Source organism: Limulus polyphemus, unplaced genomic scaffold (genome assembly GCF_000517525.1).
Source record: "Limulus polyphemus unplaced genomic scaffold, Limulus_polyphemus-2.1.2 Scaffold1532, whole genome shotgun sequence".
Classification (NCBI taxonomy): Eukaryota; Metazoa; Arthropoda; class Merostomata; order Xiphosura; family Limulidae; genus Limulus; species Limulus polyphemus.
The window spans coordinates 255,262-261,422 of NW_013667142.1; positions in this window are offsets into that span (position 1 = coordinate 255,262).

Genomic DNA, 6,161 nt, shown 5'->3' on the forward strand with positions numbered 1-6,161 from the left:
TAACCCGAGCGCTTGTGAAAGGTTCACCTTACACAAGCGCTCGGGTTATAGGGTTTTTATTCATTTCTATCAATATATTTGACATTGATACACAATAATAATATCTGTGTTTTGTTTCTTGTCTGTGCTTCCAAACGTAACGACACATACATTTGGATTGATATTTTTATTGCTTGTTTTAGTAAAAGAAAATTTGGCTTTTACATTTAAGTTATAACCACGTAACTTTCTCAGGAGTATCCTGCCATCTACTGGTGCCAAGGGACATTATTATTGTGGTATATGTAAACTTTATGCTATTCAAGTATGTGATAATGTTTTCTTTGTGAAGGTGTTGTATATACAATAGACGTTATTATATTAGTATCTTATATCTTATTATCTTGTCTATGTAATGTAAAATTATATTCATGTTTATCTTTTATATCTACTTCGTGCTTTACTTGTAATAGTGCCATGCAACCATGTAAGTGTTTATATTGTAAATAATTAAAGTATACGGCTATAGTTAGACATTGTCTGAAGTAACCAATAAAATTTAAACAGTTAACTTACTCATACTTTGTATATATTTTTGATACATTACTTAATCAAAGAGAATTAACAAATTAAAAGTTAATATTTCCCACTCTCTTGATGTGTAATAGCTTATAATGATTGTCATGTAATAGAAATATAAATAATGATTCACTTGAAGTTCTAGAGAATTTAGACTTCTCTCAGTAAATAAGTTCCATGTTTACTTTCATATATATTCGCACGCATGTATTTGAATCTGCTGAAATTTAAAGATAGATGTTGCTTTGGAGCAACTAATTACCACAACATATTATGCATCTATTATATATCTATGAAACAATGACAGCTCGTTAGAGTACGAAAAATAGGTCATACCTCTTTAAAGATTTCGAACAAACAAAATATATTTTTTAAGTTAATCCCTATATTTTATTTATCTTGGGTGTAACGTTCTTGGAAATTAGATCTTTTTGTAGCTCAAAAATCTTCTTGTTCTGCTCTATACCATTTATCGAGATGCCATCTTTTGAGGCACAGAATAATTTTGCCTCTCAGCTCATTTTTTTATTATTTGTACAATTTCTCTATACTTGAGACGGAAACAGTCGAACCTTGTTAATGGGTTTAACAAATGTAGGCAATTAGAATCTAATTTTAAAAACAACCAATGACAATCATTTTAATGCCTTCAATACAAAAGTTTTAGGGAAAAAATCTTCGGCTCATAATTAATTAAAGAAAAAAAAAAGTAGAGTAGGTGGAATTTAAAGTCAAGAATAAAAGAACATGGCCGTGTTCCATCAAACATTTGTGAACATTTTAAATATACTCAACATCACAATGAATGTAAAAATACAATTTTTTGTTGTGAACCGAATGTTAACTAAAGTAAAATAGAATACGCTATTGTAAATTAATAAAATGAAATCATTGTTTATACTTATTTGAAGATCAAGGTTATACTTGTAACGTCACTGGTAAGTGTATATAAAGGTGGTATACTGGTGTTTGATTTAAAATGTACGAATATAGTTCTGCTTATATCATACTATGTTTGATTTTTTACAAGATTACGATTTGACGTCGGCTAATTTATCTCCCAATTTTCATCACGTTTTGTGAGTTAAAGAAATTGGAGGCTAAATGTTACTTAAAACACTATTATGGACTAATAAAAACCTGTTGTTACTTTCGACACATAATACGAGGTACGTGTGCTTGGAAGATGAGGTGATAACGAACTTTTACTCCTGGTAACATGACCTCATGCTTTGATTCCACAACATCATATGATGTTTTATCGCATAATAATTTATCATAACTTGTTTCAACAGTATTATAAGTAATTTAATAGAACAAAAATGAAGATTACAAAATCTTATCATAGTATAATGGTTTTATAAGCCAGAACAAACTTAAAAAAAAATACAACAATACAACAAGAAAGATAGCTGACCTCGTGTTCTAGACTAAACATTTCGTCAGCGGCTATAAAACAGGACTACTCTCACGTATGTCTGAAGCGACTTGTCTGGTGTTTATATTTAGTAACAGGATAATTAAATAAAAATATCCCATTGGAAAATCAATGAGACCGATAATACATCAAACATGGTAGTTTGGCAGCACAAGTAAAATGATGACTTTTTTCTTATAAGGCGGAATTCAACGTTCTGTAAGGTTTTTATTTAATACATGAAAAAGCCACGATTGTAAGAGATCCGGAAAACGGTGATTTAACTGGAAGATCGAAGCTGTGTAACATCTGCTCTAAGTATTTGGTATTGAGATATCACACATAGGAAGCAGTATATCTATATAGAAAAAAATATATACCATTTCTAAACAAGTCAACTGGGTCATAAGATAATATTATTGCTGAGATGTGCTATGTTTTATTCGCGCTAGACAAAATTATATTATTTAAAAATTAGTTCATTATCTTAAATCTGTTATAATGATTTTTTAACTACAGCTCTTCACTACCATTTTAACTATTATAGAGATTAGCTAACTCATAACTGGTAAACATACTTATGCATATGTATGGATGTTTATAGGCCAAACACATGACTAAAGTTTATGAAAATCGAACAAATGAATTATTGTAATTTTATCTTTTATTTTTTTACTATCGTTTAGCTTTGAATATATTTAACGTTTTCTTTAACTAATTTATTTTTAAAAAAATCACTATGAACGCTCACAGTTTGACACGTTGTAAATAACTTAACTTTATAAGATTAGCCTAGTATTCGACAATAAAATTAACTATTAAAGATTTAGCAAATCTTTTAACGAACTAAATAAAATCAAAATAAAGAAGTATTTTAATTGCGCAAATAGTAAAATAAACTTACGTTGCAAGCAGAAAACGCCACCACAAACACGATAATGACTTGTATTAATTCCATCTAGAAATATAATAAATATGTAAGAAATAAATGAAGAAGGGTTTACTAAATGTAATATTTATCCATTTGTTATCAATAATTTAATGCTAAGTGTATAATACAACCACTAACACTTTCTCACGCAACTATATTCATAAATTTAATTTAATCACCATTAAATGAATTTTACAACTGTTACTACTTTTTCATCTATAATCACACTGTTCATTATAATAGAAAAATTTCACTTTGTAAATAGCACACTAAAATTCAATCACATCTACCGAATAGCAGTTACGTTTTGTATTTAATAGACTGATATATTTATAGCGGCTGAACAAAATATTCCTCCAAACAGTACGGCACTTGTAATAATTTTTTGCAATTTTATGATATTTATTTCTGTTACCAACGCCATGAGATCAATATGTATTATTGGTATCATTTTTGTAAAAACCCGTCTCCAAAATTTTCTGTCACGTGGTTTGAATCGCCCTTCTTTGTTCTGACAATTCTCTCTTTCTTATTGGCTTGTATTGTTTTCTGGTAGCTGCTTTCCCTATATATATAAACGTTAACATGAATTGTTTTAATTGACAACATATTAAGGAAAGAACAAGGATTTAATGTAATAAAAAAAAGAGTATACTTTTCATAGAGGACGCTTGTGCTGTGATGAAAGGGGAGAGAAAACAAAAATCCACTCTCAGAATTAGTATGACCGTAAACACCTTAAATAAGTTTTTTTTTTTACAGTATGTTACATTTTTATAAGAAGCATATTTAATGTAATGCACATATACTGAGATCATCAGTACATTTATTTACATCAAAACTTACCCCGTTTGTTGTTGATAGAATGATAAAAGTTAAAACGACAAGGTTTGCCAGAGTGTTAAAACCCATCCAAAACATCCACGGAAGGAGAAAAATCCTATTGTTCTATAAGATCACAAGAGGAAATTTTAAAATGTTGAAATGTTCATTGTTGAATATAATTGTCGTTAAGAAGTAAAAATTAATGTTTTAGTACACTCGTGGGACTATAATCTGCGTTTTTTTATTATTTCGTGTTTTGTTTTTCATTTTTACTCACCTGAAAGTTTTACTTCAATAAATCATTCTACAAAAAAGGTATCTTGCTTTTCAGAGGGCTCATGTTTTATATTTACTTATAAAAAAATAACTTTTCGAAAAACAGTTTAGGAGATTGACAACGTTTTCTTCATTCAACTTGTCTCATTTTTTTGGGTAGTAGACAACGTTTCAAGTTTTATAGAATTTATTTTTTTAAGTGTGGCACATCGTTATGTAATACTGGAAAATTCCGAATAGATTAAAACAGATTGGCTGGGATTCGAACTCACTTTGCTTACCATTTAGATGTTCCAGTCAATTACTGGGCCTATTAAATATTGTTGTTTTGATTCAGGCGTGGCCTAGTAAGTACCGTGCCCGAACTGTGAATCAAAGAGTTCAAGGTTCTCTTACCATTGTTGCAAAACCGTAGTTTGCTCTTTAGGACGGTGTAGGTCAGACAAAAGTAGCCCAATAGTTTGCTGTAGTGCTGTTGACTATAGCCTATCAGTTAAAAATTATGGACGACTATGCGCAGATAACCCTTTATATAGGTGTGGGTGAGATTATCTGATAAAGAAGTAATTTTGGCAGGACTTTTGAGCTAATGTCAATCAGTTTGCAAGGCCTAGGATCTTATTTATGTATGATTAAGAGTACGTGTGGAAGTGCCGATTTAAATTTTGAGGTGTAGTCCTTGTAATGTTAAAATAGTGGTCTTTTAAAGGTATCACACAATCTTGTAATGTTAGAATGGTGGCCTTTTAAAGGATTCACACAATCTTGTAATGTTAGAATGGTGGCCTTTTAAACGTATCACACAATCTTGTAATGTTAAAATGGTGGCCTTTTAAAGGATTCACACAATCTTGTAATGTTAAAATGGTGGCCTTTTAAAGGATTCACACAATCTTGTAATGTTAAAATGGTGGCCTTTTAAAGATATCACACAATCTTGTAATGTTAAAATAGTGGCCTTTTAAAGGTATCACACAATCTTGTAATGTTAAAATAGTGGCCTTTTAAAGGTATCACACAATCTTGTAATGTTAAAATATTCCTGAAGAAGTAAAAACTGAGAGCGGGCTTAAAGCCCGCCAAAGCCTTTGTTTTCTCTTCTTCGGGAAAATGAGGAGTTGAGTCTGTATTACGTTTTTCTGCAGAGTTATTGATTGTTAAATTATAAGACGATGTTCCAGGCCCTGTACTACCGTTGAAACGACGTCTTTCATCATCTATGGTGCTCAGTCTCATGGCCATGTTCATGCATTATTACCTGAAACCTCAAATACCATTGTCACAAGCTTCTGAGAAAGACGGAAAGGTTAGTCTTAGACCATACACCTTGACAAACTTTCCACAGCCTTCTACTATACGTGAACGTCCAATGGAAGTGAACCTTCTGTTCTAGCCATAAAGGAGAGACAGGAGATGTGCATAAAAACACTGCCAAAAAATAAACTTGCTGCCTAAACTTTTTCTCTTTTTAATGAATATGGTCTAATTTGCTCAAGAGACAAAAGTCCTAAGTTATGAACGTAAACAACTAATGTTTATGTTTTTAAGAGTGAGCAGTAAACGAAGAAAACTTATAACCATCCTCTCATTTTCCTTACTTAATATAATATTTTCACTTTTCCCGACCTCATAAACTCAACGCTTTAACTTCTGTTAAGAATGATGCTGACGAAACATTTCCCACTCACTGATTTATATTTTCTTTACTAAAATTGGAATCAAGCTATCAAAATAAAACATGTCATTAAAAATAATCAAACTTCCTGCTAAAATTAAAGGTGTAGTAAACAAATACATTACTCAGAATATTATATATTATACAGAGCTCTGAAAAAATAACTGGATAATTAATGGTTATAAACAACTATATTCATGATATTAAAAAAAGCCTCCAGTGGCACAGTGGTATGTCTACAGACATACAACGCTAGAATCCGGGGTTTCGATACCCGTGGTGGGCAGAGCACAGATAGCTCATTGTGTAGTCTTGTGCTTAATTACAAACAACAAACATTAAAAAAAAACGACTATTATTATTATTTTCTTAGCGGTAAGTCTGAGGGATTATAACGTTAAGAATCAGGTTTCGATCACACGGTGGGCAGAGCACAGATATCCCATTGTTTATCTTTGCACTTAAGAAACTGACAGGTG